Raw genomic sequence first — 17506 nt, 5'->3', positions numbered from 1 at the left:
AGACTGAAGGTCTGACTTAACGTAAGTTGGTAATTAACATAACGTAATTTTTTGTAGTTGTATTTTTTGGTTTTTAACTTCATCATAATAAAAACGAAAAGGAACAGTTATCTTTAAGGTCACCGAATACTAAATACACTTCCATAGGCATAACCTTCAATATGGAGTCGGGATATTTATGCTTCGTGGCATTTGGACACCCTTCCAATAAGTCGTAATCCAAGTGTATCCAGTAGTAGCAGTGGGTCATTTTCGTTGACTTGCTTTGGAAAAATGCTTGTAAATTTACATAATTATATAAGTATTGTATTAGTTGCCAGCTTACGTTGCAAACCGAACAAAGTAAACATATTAAACAGGGTATAATGCAGTTGGGCAAAAGTTGGAATAAAGTATATACATATATTCTTGATCAGCATCAAGAACCGAACAGCTGGATTCAGGGTATCTTTTAATCGAACTCTTCCGACTACAGCATTCTTACTATGTTTTCTTTTTTTGAAGGCTGAACTGTGTGCTAATGTTAACCCCCACGCGGGGGGAGGAGCCACCCGTTGAGTTGGATACCATTAATACCATGGGGGCTGCCGCTTGCACTACATGGTTCAAAAGCAGAGCTGTTAAGCTGTGAACTACATATACACATCGAGTCGAGTCGTGGCTGGAGTCGGGAAGTATTTTGTATTTTCGGTAAGATTTGCATTATAGCCATTGTCCGATCAACGCCCTTCCTTTGGGTCAGGACCTTGAATACAATTTGATGGGGAGTTTTTTATTTTGTTTTTGTTTTGTTTTGTTTTTTTTTCCTGGAGAAAGATTATGGATTAGTCGCGTTTATGTGTTGGTGTATGTGTGTTTTTATTGTTTTTATCGTAACTCGACGTAATTAAACAACAATAGCGACAACAATGTCAACTCGTGCATTAATACACGTGTAATTGCCAACAGACAACTAAAAAATCGTTCAGATACTGCGACTATAATTGTCTCATTGTCATTGCGAAAGTGCCGCCGTGAACGTGAACGTTTTTATAGGGTACCTGTCAGACGGTGGGTTGGGCGGACAAGTAAAAAATAAAAACACTTCACTTTTAATTGTAGCCGCTTGCTTAAACAACGACAAAAATACTAGCAATGAAAACAGCTCAAGTGTGTCAACATTCAAGGAAAACCGAATCGCTCATTGCCTTACATACTTATATTTAGATCTATCTAGTCTTATCTTTAAACTATTACTCTTTCAAGATACGACAATCGTACCCGGCCTATAGCTATCGATAATATTACAGACACTTTGGCAGCTGTTTAATTTGAAATTTAAAAATATGAGAAAACAAAAAGAAAATTATTCAATAATCATTATCAATTAGGCAACGAGCTATTAGATGTTTGGAAAAGTTCGACATCAATTAGAGTTAAATAATAACAAAAAATTACATGAATTTGAGATCGCAAATCGAAATAGGTGTGCTGATAATAAAAACACGACTGATAGCTGTATTTCAAAGTGCAAAATATGTACTCTTTCGATTCTGTTTGGCTAGCTTGGGTACCCCTACCAGTATGTAACGAAGTGGGTAATGGGCCTACATGATAATAAATAATTGAACACAAATATTTTATAATTGTTAAATTAATTATTTTGAAAGTTAAACTTCAATCACATTTGAAATTCAGGCGTTGATCAGTAGCATATATGCCTGTTTGCATAACATCGTAATACCCCTTTTAATCATTAACAGCACAGGGTATGCGAGCCCGTTGATATCAAGAGGTACAACGACGTACGAATAAGTAGCTTTATTTACTATACTTAACGTTTGTACTTTTTTCTGTTCTGGTCGGTTCGGTTCCTTTTGGTATTTTCTTCTCCATACCTCGTGATAACAATTAAATTGATTGTTTTGCACTACGAGTCAGAAATCATAGCTGAGCACGTGGAAAAGCGACCACAATATTAAGACCCCAAAATGAGAGAACATGCGTGTAATGAGCAAACAAACGGTAAAAGTATAAGAGAGTATCAAACGTATTCTGGTATAACTGGAGTCCCACATTGGACGCACAGCACATTACATCAATCAAAGCTTCGAGGGGGCGGTGACCAGTCAAGAAAATAAAAACCCAAAACCAAAAACAATAAACACCAAACAACATTAGCCTCAAACCAAGTAAAATGTATAATCCGAATCACGCAAAAGCGGATAACTGATGAGCACATCGAAAGCAAGTATGCCCCACCCCATCCCCAATCACGTTCTTCTCAGCAATGGTTCTTAAACGGATCAAACAGATTGGATAAATATCGTGTAACAATCTATTGAGTGTGTTGCAATTGCTGCGGCAGAGTCAGTATATTTGGGGTTAGGCAAATTAATCACAAGAACTCTGACCGTTACACGAATCACTCAGTGATCAAACCGGACTCCAAAGCTATGACAATGCAGTTGCAGCTGCATTCAAAGAAAATTGAAACCAAATATCTTACAGTTGAGACAGAGACTTAACAACCATTTAAAAAAAAAAGAGCAATCGTATTTAGTTGATCAGAACACTGCAGGGTGTTATACAGGAAATGGGACCGTTAGCCGATTTAATTACCCGAAAATGTACTAACATTATTATTAACCAACACATCATTGCGAACGAAAAATATTTAAAATCTTCACAGTTTACGAACCGAGAATCCTTTCAGCTTGAAACCTTGCCAAACAGTCGAGAACTAACCAACTTAGAAATTACGGAAATGGGCTTAAAATTTGCAATTTTTTCCTGCAGGTATGGCAAACTAAAAGCCAGAGTAAGTGTGTGCGTGTATGTATGTATGGGCTGGCGATGGGTTCATCCTTGACTGGTTTAGATTAGCTTTTATCTGGCCTGTCGGGCCTCTGACAATATCGTTAGTTTGTTTTCGATTATTATTGTTGTTTAGACCATAAGCCGATGGCCTAATCATATCGAGTTCGATTTCACTTCGAATATTTACAATATCACTTATCGTAGCGCAATTGCGATTGCGATTACATGTGATGTCGCATGTTATGCTTCAAATTTCCCATATACGTAATAGTTGATGCATAGCATTGCAGCCACAGTAAACGAGGCGTTGAAACACAATTACGTGCAATAATATTCATTTGTTGGAGTGGTTTGCTTAAAACAAAAGAAATACAACAATTAATTTATCATCTGTATCTTGTATCTGCCTTATGAGCGCTTTTGTGTTTTGTTCTTTGTCTATCGCAGATAATGAAAAATAAATTAAATAAATTCCCCCAGAACAGAGCTGATATGTATTATGAAAAAACTGCTACCTTTTATAAATCATGTGATGTGTGATCTCAATAATAAAAAAAAAACAGTAGCCAAAGGCTTTGTACAGCAACTGATAACAAATATATATTTATATTTATATAGAAAAGTAGGGTTTGTAAAAACCACATAAAAATGTAAAGAAGTTTGTGATTTATATGTTGTAGAGGATCTCATTAAAATCTTGACATGTGAGATTGGTAGCTAAGCGTTTTTTTGTTGATTAGATTGTTTTTTGTCTTCGAAAACACCTGCAGATTGCAGGCGAAGGTTAACTTTTCAGTTTCGGATGGTGATAGTATGTACGAATATATAGAAATTGCCATTGCCGCCTTGGCACTTGGTAAATTAAACACACACATTATTGAAATGTTCGTACGCACATCAAAGCATTCGCCGGCACAGCCCGAGTTTCGAGTATTTATCGACAACTCAAACAGTCAAACAGTCGATCGGTCGATCGGTCAGTTCTTTCGCTCTCTCTGTCCGTTTGCGGGTATACAGCATATACATAGATATATGTATATATGTGTACGCTATATGTGTAGCTATATAAATGAATATATGTGTTTGTTGCCAGGAGCGGCACTAGAAGTGTGGCTGCAACATTGCCTATGGTGGTGTTGTATGCGATGGGATGGTATGGGTTGGGTTGGGTTGAGTTGAGATGTTCTGGGCCCCGTTCCTCAGTTGCCATTCAACTTGTTGCCAAGTGAGATACGCAAAGATACAGAATACACTTAGATACACTCAGATACAACGCGAGGCAAGGCAATGTACGGTCTGGCTCGACTCCCAGGCGGTTCACATTTTCAATTTGTTTCGTTGTTACGTTTATTTTCGAATTGTTTATTTAATGTTCTCGTGTTCGCGTCGTGTTTTCATTTTCTTTTTTCCTCTCTGTAAAGGAAGGAGCAGTGCGTATAGTTGAAGATTTGGACATGGGTGTGGGGCAGGAAAGCAGCATGGGAAATACCGCAGAAAGAAGCCGCACAAAGCTTGCAGGGGGGAGGGGGTGGGGGGAAGAGAGAGAGAGAGAGAGAGAGAGAGTCAACGAGCATAAAACTTGGTCCAGCCGAGCCTTAATAATCAAATTTCAGACAATTGACGGCAAATCAATAAGTCAAGTGTTAAAATTTTGTGCCACCCAAATATGTATGTATGTAGCTAGAGAGATAGTAAGAGATAGAGAGAGACAGAGAGAGAGACATGCATATCAATAAAAGCCCACAAGGAGTGAGGGAGCGAGAAAAATACCTTGACCTCGTTTGACGACCTTTTTAATCGCAGAGGAGGTGAAGAATGTATGTGTGTGTGTGCGTGTGTGTGTGTGTGTGTGGGGGGGTTGGGGGGGGGGGATAGGTAGGTTTATTGCGCATGTATTGCTTGCGTGCTTCCATCTGTGTGTATGTGTATGTGTGTGTGTGTGTGTGTGTGTGTGTATGTGTGAAAGTGCAAGTAGTATAACTAGGTTCATCTTCGCAGACAATGCGAACTATTCCCATCAAATTCTACTCTTTATACATTATATCATCAGCAACATCTAAAGGTCTCGACATTTACCGTCAAAACAGCCCATGCCAAAGCGAAAAGATATTTGTGCCATATATACATATATAGATATATATATATATATAAGCGACTGATGATCGGGAGTGCATGACTAGACCTAGCTCAACATGCACACATACTTATAGTTTTTTGCATTTACGTTAATTGTAAATAAATTTCAGTTTTTATTTTTAGCAATTTATGCAAAAATGATTAGATTATTTATCTTAAAAGATACAAGAAACAGATAGCCCGAATATTCTTATTAAATTTGTTTGAACAACTTTATGCTACCCTATTGAGCAGTTTCTATAGGGTGTAGATAGCCCCGTCCATAGACAAGCGCCAAGGAAGCAATTAGAAATTCGCTATTGTTTTTTCGTTTTATTTTTTTTTTTCATCTTTTTGTTTCTGCTGTTTTTTTTTCACTTTTTACTTATGTGTGAGTAAATGGGTGTGTGTGCGTGAGTTTGGGGTGCTTGTGTATGTGTCAATTGTCGATATTTATGAAAACGTATTCCATAAGCAAATAAAACACAGCGAATGGCCACAAAATAATCAAACTTTTGCAATGCGAACTGTGAAGAACTGTGGCAACTGAGAGGAGATAGGAGGGAAGGAGGCTGCCACATCGAAATGACACAGTATTCAGATAGATAGAGAAAGAGAGTGTGTGAATGAGATGGGGATTTGGGAATGGAGAGTGTTATCATCATTTGGGATTATAGTCGGTAATAAATCACAAATGCGCAAAATGCTGACAAATGAATTGCGACTCTTAAAGTATAGATAAAAATGAATACTGTGTGTGTAAACAATGTGAATAACTCAAACTGTGAACAATTTTGCTAAATACACACTATGAATAGTGTGCCTAATAATACGATATACCCTCAAAGGGTTGTCGCCGACATCTATGTATAGATGAATAAACTAACTTATTTAAAATGTATATTTGCTTATCTCGTTATATTTTGAGGATAGCCTTCATTTATGCAACCATCCCATCTTGTGTGTATCAAGAAACAATTATATAGAACAGTTTCGAATTTATAAAAAATCGAAAACAATTGAATGGTCTCGTTTAATTGAATTGTAATTTGGAAAATTCTTCTTTCTTTCGCTGATCTCTACGATTGAAAGATAAATAAAACACTGCCTTTATGTGATGACGATCATAGTCCGTCCGTAATACAACAAAAAATAAAGTGAAACTAAAGCAAAACCGAAGCAGAAGGCGACACAAACATAAAAAATATATAATCGACCAACAAATACCTAGTGCAACACAATTAACAATACAAAATCAGGTCGCTCTATGTGTATGACAAATTTCTAGAATCAACGCTTTGGTATATTCAAAAAAATAAAAAAACAAAAAAGAAATACAGGCCTTCCATCAGAGTTGACTCCTGTCGTCTGTTACACCTTTTGATGTTAGCTTATGGTAACAGGGTATATATAAAAAAAAGAAATGCACGACACCAAACGCAAAATAAACAACGTGTTTTATAAGTAAACAAAAATGATATTGTACGCGCGCTGTCTGAGCTGATATAAAACAAAAAAACAGAAAGAAGAAAACAAATTGAAATCAAGGGGCGGGACGCGAGTATGGGCGGTTTGAGCTGGTTGCTGCTTGCTGCCGCTTGCCGTGCAGCAATTGAACGTGCCGCATGCCTCGCGTACGAAAGCAATACCAAGGCCCTGGCACGACCCCGGCGCAAGTTCGAAGCGTGCGAGGGAATTGGAACTGACCGAAAAGAGCACGAAAAAAAAAAATTGCAAATAATAATGCTGCCAAAAAGACCTGCCCCAAAAGTGTGCAAGAAAAAAAAAGAGAAAAAAAAAACAGAATGATAACCCCAGAGAAATCTCTTTCGCTCTTGTTAAAGCATTTAATTTGCAATTATTCAGGCCTTTGACCAATTTATTATAGAGAAAACCGAGAAATAGAGAAAAAAACTAAAGTCGTGTCCAGACTTTACAGACAACAACTTTGTTGTTTGTTATTATGTCGGCTGTTGTTATTGTTGTAATTGTTGTTGTGCCCATTGACATGATTTCGAGTTCAATTGAAGTGAACTGCGAAAATGGCGAGAAACAAATGCCATACAAATAGTCATTGCACACAACAACAGATAAATACCTATTATTATATAGGGAAATATGTACACACTTAAATAGGGAAAATATTTGGAATCTTCGTGTTGAAGAAGACCTGTCCATCAATGCCACCAATAATCCATAATTTTCTGCATAACGTCCAATCAAATTGACCCATCTAATCAAATTTCTTATTCAATATTGATTAAGTAATTACAAAATTTGCGTTATTTTGTATGGCTAATGTCTGTGTTCAAATGGACACAACTCAATTGTAGTCCTGCACTTGCTGATTGCATTGTGTTCGTTGGGCTGCAACAAGCAGCTCGAACAGAACAGCAAGAAGCCGATTTTCCTTGAGGTGGGTGGTGGGTGATGGGTGATTGGCTTATTGCTCAGTGCAAAATGAATCATTCGCCGTGATTTGCATTGTCATGAGAGAAACAAAAAATAAATAAAGTGGGCAATAGTTTACGTATACTTTCCAATTTGAATAGAATTTTTCTTTCTTTTTTTCTTTATACAAATAATTGTCGAATCATAAATGAAGGGAACATTGAAGGACATGACAATCTTGAGCCTTTAGCTTAGCACTTACAAATATTTGATTTCTTTTTTAAGATTATTAATATCAAGTTGGAGGTGAAAAATTATTACGTCATCAATTATATTATATATAAATAGTTTAAAGATGCGCCATATTTATTTGCTTATATACATTTCAAAGATTGTCCCCAAAGATGTGTTTTATTAATAGTCATCAAATGGTATTAAGAGCTTAGTTCACTTGGGAATTACTTTGTTAGACAGATAATTGCTTGATTAATGTGCACAAAGTAATAAGGATTGCAACTTGGGGTTGAATCGTTGCTAATCACAAATGGAAAAGATGTCTATATATATCGAATATTTTAGGGTTCAGCATTCAGACGCAGAGAAGTCATTCGAAAGCTGCTTAGTGGGACATCTCATTAAACGGTTGAATTTATGTGCCTTGCAAAAATTCCAAAGGTTTCGATTTCAACGCTGTTATAAAATGTGTTCACAGTTAATTCACAGTATGCTTTTTTTATGGTATTTAACCCTGCGCAAGGGTCTGTCTCAAGAGTTAACTGTATACTAGACGATGTAGCACATATGTAAATGTGTGTGTGTGTGTACACATACATATGTATATTTAATCTCATAATGAAGACCCTGAGTGCATGCATATACGAGTACTCCTGCCAATTGAATAGCTAACAACCCCCTAGTTGGGCGGGCGGGCGCTGCGCCGGCTGGGAGTGGGATGGGGAGAAGTGTTGGGGGTTCCGAACCAACAAAGCTTAACTATCCATAACGAAAAACTCCATGCTGGCCAGGATTGCATCCACTTTAAAATCCATTTATGAGTGAAAGCACAGCTGCCAGCTGCAGGGTGGCTTATTTTCTTTTGGCTGCGGGAGGGGGGGTTAAAAGGGGGTGTTGGGTATGGGGTCATGCTTTTAGGGGTGGCTTAGCGCAGTAACGTCGCCAGGTTGGTGGTGGTCTTATGGGTGGTGGGATGGTGGGTGCCCAAATCCCTGGGCTTTGCGTTCGGGGCCTATGCAAAGTACATTAATAATGAGTGTTAAAATGCAATCGAGACTTATTTTGCTGAGTGAATTGCGGGGTGTGGGGGTGTTGGAGATTGCAGTCACAAGGGTTGTTGCAGTTGCCAAATGGATCAAACACGCAACAAAAGTGACGCAAGGGGAATGCTTAAACTCATGGATATGCATAATAAAGCGGCGCCACAAGCAGTACCAACTGAAAAACTGTTAATAGATAAGCATTTGCCTAGACTAGAAAACTGAAAGAGGCTGGCAGGCTGGAAGAGATGCTCAAGTCTCTTCTCCTCTCTCTCTCTCTGTCTCTCTCCCTCTTTAAGTGGGGTACAGTCTCTGTTGCGGCTGCGAGGCTCGCAGGTATTGATAAATTGGATGCGAACTAAGCGAGGCGAACTCTCATCTCCCACTTCTCATCTCTCTCTCTCACTCACTCTTCCGCTCTCTCTCCCTTTCGCTGTCTGCGTCGAGGCCATGTTATTGGCGCTGCTGTATTCAGTGCAATTTGCAATTGCAGCAGAGAGAGGCGAGAGAGAAGCTGCACTGCCACATAATGATGTTACGCAGCATAAGACAAAGAAAATGAAGAAGACGGCAACAACATCAACGACTACGATGATAATGAAGAAGAAGAAGCTATTGCTGCTGCTGTTGTTGCAATTGTATTTAGCAACTTTGGCATTGGGGGTTCTTAGAGCCACAGAGATTGAGGCTAAGTCTGAATCAGAGTCTTCTTGCCCCAGCTGTGACGACGACTGAGCGAAGCGGTTCAAGGACCAGGCCAGCCTGCCTAGCCAGGCCACAGTGTTCGCAAAACAGGCCGAGGCCGAGGCCGACTCTGATGGCAAGACTGTGCAGCAGCAACAGCAGCAGCAGCAGCAATAATAAACCGGCTCCAAACTGGAGAGCTGTATTGAGCTGAACTGAGCTGAGTTGAGCACTGAGCGCATTGTTAGGACGCAGGCGCATCAAGACACACACACACAACAACAAAAACTGCACAATGCATATTTCATAAAGACGTTACAAAGAAAGAAAAAGATGAAGAAGAAGAAGAAAGAAACAGCAACGTAGATGCTGCAACTGCAACTGCAACTTGCATGCAACTTGCAACAGACAACCAGCAACTGCAAAAACGGCAGCTTGACAGCAAACCTAGCAGCTTTAGTTTTTATATTTCGGATCTAGGGTTCAGCATCTCGTAGCTCCAGTGGCCCGCCGTTGATTGCCTCATTGCATCCTCCTGACCATGCCACACTTTGTTGTCGTTGCTGTTGTTGTAGTTGTTGTTAACTGGCAGAAGTCGTTACATTGTCAGACGAGCGGAAATTGCGCACATAAAACGCAAAGTCACAGTCAAAGTCAGAGTCGAATCGTATCGCATTGCATCGCATCGAATCGAATCGAATTGAAACGAATCAAATTGAATCGATGATAGTTGTTGTTGGTGGTGTTGCTGCTGGGAAACGCGCACTTTGCGCCAAGTCATTTAGTTGCGGGAAAAGCCCTGAAAAGCGCGCCCAGGCAATAGATGCGAGTGCAATTGGCAAGCAATTTCCTGTGCAGCTTGGCTTTCAATATAAATGGAAAGTGGATGAGGATACATACTTATATATATATATATATATATATATATATATATATATATATATATATATATATATATATATATATATATATATATATATATATATATATATATATATATATATATGTGCGTGAGGATGCCCATGTAGATGTAGGATGTGGATGTAATTGTAAATGGGCTAAGCGAATCAGCTGCAGATTGTGAATAGTGTAGTCAAGGGAACTTCTAATCAGACAATCGCACTTTATCCAACTGATTTCCTTCATCATTTCGCAAAACCAGTTGGCTTCGGTTCGTATCTTGTAAGTCGGATCAACAAGGAATGTTAAATTGTTAAATAACGAATGAGCCACCAAGCTGATATCAATTAAAGAACTTTTTATAATTTTTAGACATTTTATGCAAATGGAGGCAATCTTTTAGGGAAAGTCTTATGCAGAACCTGATTGGCCCCAAACACCTTTTAACCCTTATGTGTGTGGCTTTGCTACGATATCCTTTTCATGTTGTATGCTCTTTATCTCTGTCTCCCTCTCTCTCTCTCTCTCTCTCTTGGCACTTTAGTTTCGACAATATCGATCGATATTTGACTGCGTACTCTAGAGGGACAACATTTTCTGCCTACTGGTTAATATGACGTTCTTACTGTTGTTGTTTTTGTTGCTGTTGTTGTTGTCAGCGTCACCGGCAGTAACAACCGTTAACAGTAGCAAATGCCTTTTTGTTGTTGTTGTAATGGTTTTGTCGAGTGTTTTCCTGCAACGCATTTACATTCGCTGATATCGCTCAGACCTACAGTTGATAGCCCCCAACAACCACCCCTACCATCCCTTTCCAATCATCCCCCCCCCCCCCCCCGGCCACCTCCTCCACTCGCTCCCAGAACATTTTCACCCCATACCACAGATCCCACCCCTCACACGCCATCTCCATATCTCTGTTTGTCAAGTTCGTGTGGTTTTTGTTTTTTTGTTCTTATACCCTGATCCCATTAAAAAAGGGGAGAAAGGGTATAATGGTTTTGTGCACCAATATGTGAAAGGCAGAAGGAAGCAACGTGGATGACATACAAAATATATTTACTTGGTCAGGATTAATAGCCAAGTCGATCTAGCCTTATCTGTCCGTTAAGCTCTGCTTTGCTCTGCCATTTACAAGAGCCAAAGCAGTAGCAAGACCCAAACAACATCCATAGTGCTCTCTATAGTTGTAGCAATAGCAGAAAGAACCAGAGCAGAGCGAGAGCTACAATTTCTGCTACTGGAATTATTCTTTTGCTCCGCATAGCTTCTACGGGAACTGCTACTGAATATAATATATTTAACACTTAGGTTTAGGGGTATATCGTAGTCGACTTTTCTCGACTACAGCATGCTTACTTGTTTCGTTTGTAATTTTTCCGTCTCTACATCAATGCTATAGAAGAAAGTCGGAGCGATCGGTCGGATATTAAGTTGCTGAAGTGAAAATCGTTTTTATTTTGCCAGCTAAGATATCAAAATCAATCTCCGTAACTACCAGAAATTTACCAGCACATCAAAACCCCGAACATAATCTCCACTATTGAGTTATTTGAATATTCAAGTTTATGGATGATAAAGTTGGCCAGATTGGGTTACTATATGACATGACGTTGACAGTTTGAAGAATGGAAAACTTTTTGGCTTTTTTCGGACTCTGTAAGAGTAGGGTATCTAATCTTCGGCGTTTCGAAGATAACTGTTCTTTCTGGTATTGTTTTTCGTTCACCTTTGTTTGGCTTACACACTCATGTACATATGTTTTTTTTTCAGGTTTCCACTCCATCCACTTGTGGCCAGCCAGTTGGACTGCGCACGTGTCTCACCCAGCACTGAGCACCAAGCACCCAACACCCAGCATAATGGGAAATCCACCCACCCACCAACGCTGGTTTCACGTTGCTGGCATTGCTTCCCACAGACAATCGTCAGATAATCACAGCGCTTGAGTTTATAATGGCGACGTTGATGAGTTTGAACCGGAGCTGCAGCAGCGCTCCAAGAACCAGCAAAGACATTCAGATAACATCAAGAGAGAAAGAGCAAGAGCAATAAAGAGTACACTTGAAAATCGCACTGAAAACCACAAATTTCTTCATATTTTCTAAGATATATGAGAAATGCAAATTAGACGAAAACAGGGTTCCGGTAAACGTTGTGAATTGGTTCCAATTTTGTGGATTTTACGGTAGGCTAGCGGTACCTGTGCAATACTAAAGTCTTAAGTTTGGTAATAAAATTGACATTTAATTTATGTAATTTTGGAAAAATCCGAACTAGAAAATTGTACTTTCGAACAAAATGAGTGTTGTGTATGGTGCTCTTTTTGCTGAGTGTATACAGAAGAACAGTAATAGTGTGAGCAGGTGCATTTCCTTTGGATTCTTCCGGCGCGCCATGAAATGTAATCACGTGGACAAAGCCTCGACTTGGGACTTGACTCAGCGCCCGGATATCTGTGCATGTGTCCGTCTGTCCGTCCGTTCGTCCCTTCGTCCAGTTACTGCTCAGGTGTCGGATTGCAAGCCACATTTGCCCCTGCTCCCCGCTCCCCTACCAAGCCCTCATGTTTATATGTATATGCTCCCTCCTTTTCCTCTGTTCTCTTTCCCCTTTTCACTCTCTCTCTCTCTCTCTCTCTTTCACACATTTTCTTTTTTTTGCAATTGCCTTTGTTTGGGCAACCGATAAGCTAGCTGAGCTGATTACTTATTTGCTTGGCCAGTGTCACTTTTATCAGTCGACACAGCGCTCTTTGTCTCTTGTCTCTTGTCTGTTATCCCTGGCCATGAAACAGCGTCGTTAGGACAGGAAGCTGCATTGCTGTATTGTATCTTACACAATAGACGAATGATTATATCAGTGAACAGGTTTCACAGTAGCACTTTCCCATTAAGTTGGGACACGCTCCAAGTGGGAAATCGTAGGGTGAATTGCCTAAATGAACTAACTATCAGTTATCAGTTATGGGTATGTTCCCTTGAAAAGTGAAAAAGGCATTGCCTATGAAAATCGGTTCAGAATTGGCAAAGTGTTATGGTAGCAAGAAACTTTTGATACGATCCCAAATCCCATTTGGGTGGACAGTTTGTACTCCATTTGCACAGCCCTAATCGAAGCAATATTGGTTCCGGTTCGGGTTTTACAGTGTAAAGGTTCCGGTAAAGATTACCAAATGAGCTCATTTTTTTCGATATTCGGTCCCATTAAAATATAGTGCTTAAAAATATGTGTTGCATTTCGAAAGGCTTCTGAATTTGAATTCTGAATGTCTGCTGTACCGGCTCCGTTTTCACAGCATGCATCAAAACAGAAATATATCTTATTATATTTGATATTGAAAGCAGATTTTGTTTGGTTATTAAATGAGGAGCAAGTTAAGTAAATTTACTTCAATTAGGTTTTGTGTTCAGTGTCTGCCTATTCACATTCCGATGTTTTTCATGTTGTTTGTACTACTGTTGTTGTTTTTGTTGCAGTTGTTGTTCTGCTTTTGGCGATAAGATGAAATTCTAATGAAATGACAAACTTTGGTTAACTTTGGACTCGGAACTGCGGCAAGTGGAAGACGACAAGACATCAAGACATGACAAGTGCTTGGAAAAGCAATCGAGCTATTTGGCAAGAACAGACACAGACCGACAGACACACACACGCAAGCAACTGACGATCGCCGGAAATGTGCCAGAAACAACAACAAAAACAACAATAGTAGTAGCAAAAAATATATATCTACATATATAATCTATGTATAATACAAAATATATTTCACTTTTTTTGCGCGTTATATCGTAATACTTTTTATCGGAGCCTAAGCCCTATACACACATATGTGTGCGCGTGTGTGTGTGTGTATTGTGTTTGTGGCATAAAGCGCATGTGAGGTTATGTCATCACACCTTTATCGTGTTATTCAGTCATGCAACAACAAGCAGCGCAAACAACGCAAACACAAACAGAAATAGAATCAGCAAAAGCAGCAGCAGCAGCAGCAGCAGCAGCAACAGCAACAGCATCAGCAACAACAATCGCATCAACCGCAGCAATAATAAATTCTTAATTCTAGTATTTAAATTGTATAACGTTGTAAATTTCACGCGATTCACAGACGGTTGACAAATGGCCAGCAAATGCAACAAAAACAACAGCAATTAAGTTCTGAGTAATCAGCAAATGGATTGATCGAGTGTTCCACATGCAGCCGCTAGAGGACGCTGATAGCTGAACTTGATCAGTTCGCGTTTGGATCCAAAATTTCGATATAGATTTTTTAAATCAAAGCTTGAACTTGAGTATGAAATCTTTTTATCGATAGACACCAAATGTAGTATTATATATTTTAATGCCATAATGCCCCTTGATCTGTGAACTCATTTTAAGGGATTATTGTAGCATGTGGCATGTGGCATGTTGTCGTACAAGAAAGGCTCTAAATCAGAAATCAAATAAGTTGACTTACAAATTATGCTAATAATTCAAGTACGATCAAATAATGCTGTATGATAATATCAAATGCTGCCGATAATTGAAACGGTTAATATAATCTCGAAATGCCTAGTTATACAATATTAAAAGTTTTCCGAATCTGGCTCGGTTCGTTGACGAACTCGAGTTGGAATTCGTATTGTGTACGTAGTGTAAAAGCCAATAGATAATTACAAATAATGAGCAAAGAATTACAATTATTGCAACAATGGGTCGAATGTAACGGGCTAATACTTAATAATAACGGACAGTCTCAGCTGGCAACAACAACAACAACGAATGTAGCCAAATCACGATTGTAAGAAATCACCTTTTCTTTTATTACTGTTGTTATTGTTGTTTTCGACTCGACCAACACACAACACGCAAGAAGCACAAATGAAGCCCAATAACAACAAGAATGCAACCGGCCAACATGCCTGATTAATGGATACCCTGTACAAAGAGCTGTGCTTGCACTTGCAAATTTGGTGAAAAGAATTTGAAAAAAAAAAAATGTTCTCAAAAACTACCTTAAAACTGTATTGCAAAACTCTACATAGGAAATTATTAAAAATCTGATATATCGATTTTGAAAAAGATATAAGCCTGAAAATTTGTTTTCTATCCGATTATTCTGATTTCCTGATTCATTTCCAAAGATCGCAGTGAAAATTGATAATATAAAAAATATCAGTCCGAGGCACAGTTCTCATCAAATTTACTTTCAAAGAAATAGTTGTTTCTCGAGTAGCATTTGTATCTATTTGAATCTTAGTATACCCATTAGAGGAGCATGCATTTAATGAGTATACGATACAATAAACGAAAACGAAATCGACGGCAACAAAATAAGTAAAATTAACAATTACATAAAACCTTGGGGCAGAGCTGGTACACATATACATATGTAAATACATACATTTGTACATACAGTCTCGTACATACATAGTATTGCCTGCCTGGGTTAACTGGCTTGGGACTTGGAAACTGTCTTCGCCTTTTGATGCAATAAACAACGACGAACCGAAAAACTGCTCCGAGAAACCAACAGACGATCGACTGAACATCATCAACAACAACAACAACGAGCCCGCCTAGTTGCTTGATTAACCTTCTTTTTAACAACAATATTGTTGTTGTTTATTACTTTTTTTTCGTGTAGTGTGGGTTCAAGGTGCTCTGCATAGGAAATGAACTCGCTGGCAATTACTGCACCCAAACGAAAAAAAAAAAAAACTGTGTGTTGCAAATGCATTGCAATAGCTGCTGAAAGAAAGAAACACTGACTTTCCATCCAAAAGTACAAAATGTATAGCAAATAAGTAGTATAACCATTCTTTCTGCTCAGATTAAAGTTGCTTTCATACATTTTGAACTCCTAATTACGTATAAGTGTATGCAGAAGCATGAAATGAGAAGGCACGTTTTCATGCCATTGTTATTGTTTTTTTTTTTTTTTGTTATTTATGACTCTTGTGACTCCCATGCAAAGCAGAACTTGTGAATTCTGTGAATCAAGACCCGCTTAGTACATATAGCACATATCCTTATACATTTATAAAGCATTTTCATAATTAACGTGATCTGTTGAAAGAATTGTTATTCGGCTTAAAGTGATGTTCAAATTGAAATAATTGGGTTTAGTGAAAAAACGCGGGTTTCAGCTTGAGAAACAAAATTTAAACAAAAATTATGTTGCGTCAGTCTCACTCATCCTGTAAGCACTGTATAAAAATATATAGCCCGTAATCGAACTGAAATGAGCTCAATTCGAATTCTGATGTCTTGAAACCAGTATTTCTTCGTTTTTCCTTTGCATGTTGTTCAAGTTGACTTTTATTGCTATAGTTAGATACATTATTCAGTCGCATTTCACGCTTACACAGAAACTGAAACGTCGATGCGCTTAATTTTGCATATTCGAAATCATGATTTACACAAAAGAGGATTTTTTACATTCCTGAAATGTACTTCCTTCAGTGCATTCTGCTGATGCTGCTTCATAATGAGGAGCTCGAGAGCAGAGAATGCTTTTTTGCATTTGCATTTGCACGTCTTCCAATGATCTGCAAAAGAGTGAGCGAGATGGACGACGAAAAGGGGGTAGAGAGAGCGAAAGAGAGGGACGAAAGAGTGGGGAAGAGAAGGTCGCAAAACCGAAATTTGCATATGCCCTTGCTGCTAACAGGAATTGTGAGCTTGGGCTCGGAGGAGCACTCAAGAGAGCGCAAGAGCGAGAGCGAAACAACAAATTGGGTGGGGGGGATTGGCAGTGGAACGAATGGGAAAAAAAGCAGGAAGACAACTTTCGCTGTTTATGCACAACGGGAAATAAGTGTGTGTGAGTGTGTGTCCATATGAGTGTGGGTGCAAGTACAAGATACAAAAAGCAGCTCAAGAGCATGGGAGGGGGAGTCGTGGTGAACTAAATAATTCGTTTTCGTTTGCTGATTGTTTATGTTTTAACATCAACACGAGAATTCATTTAAATAGTACACAAAAATAAACAAAAGTTCAACATAATTTCAAAAACAGACTTACCAACAGACAACAACAACAAAACAGACGTCGGCTTCAATTGTGCACACACACACTCACACACACACATATATATATATATATATATATATATGCACGCAGAGAGAGCAAATTGGAGCCAGTTGTTGTCGTTGTTTTGGCTGAGGATTAAAAAGCCGATAACTAGATTAAGATAAAGATTAGTGCGAATTCTTAGCCAGTAGCAGCCAATGAAAATTCCCACACACACACACACACGCAATTGAAGAGAGATGGAGAAGAATGCGGCGCAGAGTAGTTTTTTGGGTAGCGCTTCCTCTTCTTCATGTGGCGCGCACGCATAAAAAAACATACACACA

The sequence above is a fragment of the Drosophila grimshawi genome, unplaced genomic scaffold, assembly GCF_018153295.1.
Source record: "Drosophila grimshawi isolate 15287-2541.00 unplaced genomic scaffold, ASM1815329v1 contig_848, whole genome shotgun sequence".
NCBI classification, from domain to species: Eukaryota; Metazoa; Arthropoda; class Insecta; order Diptera; family Drosophilidae; genus Drosophila; species Drosophila grimshawi.
The sequence above is the reverse complement of the archived record's forward strand: the minus strand, read 5'-3'. Positions refer to the sequence as shown.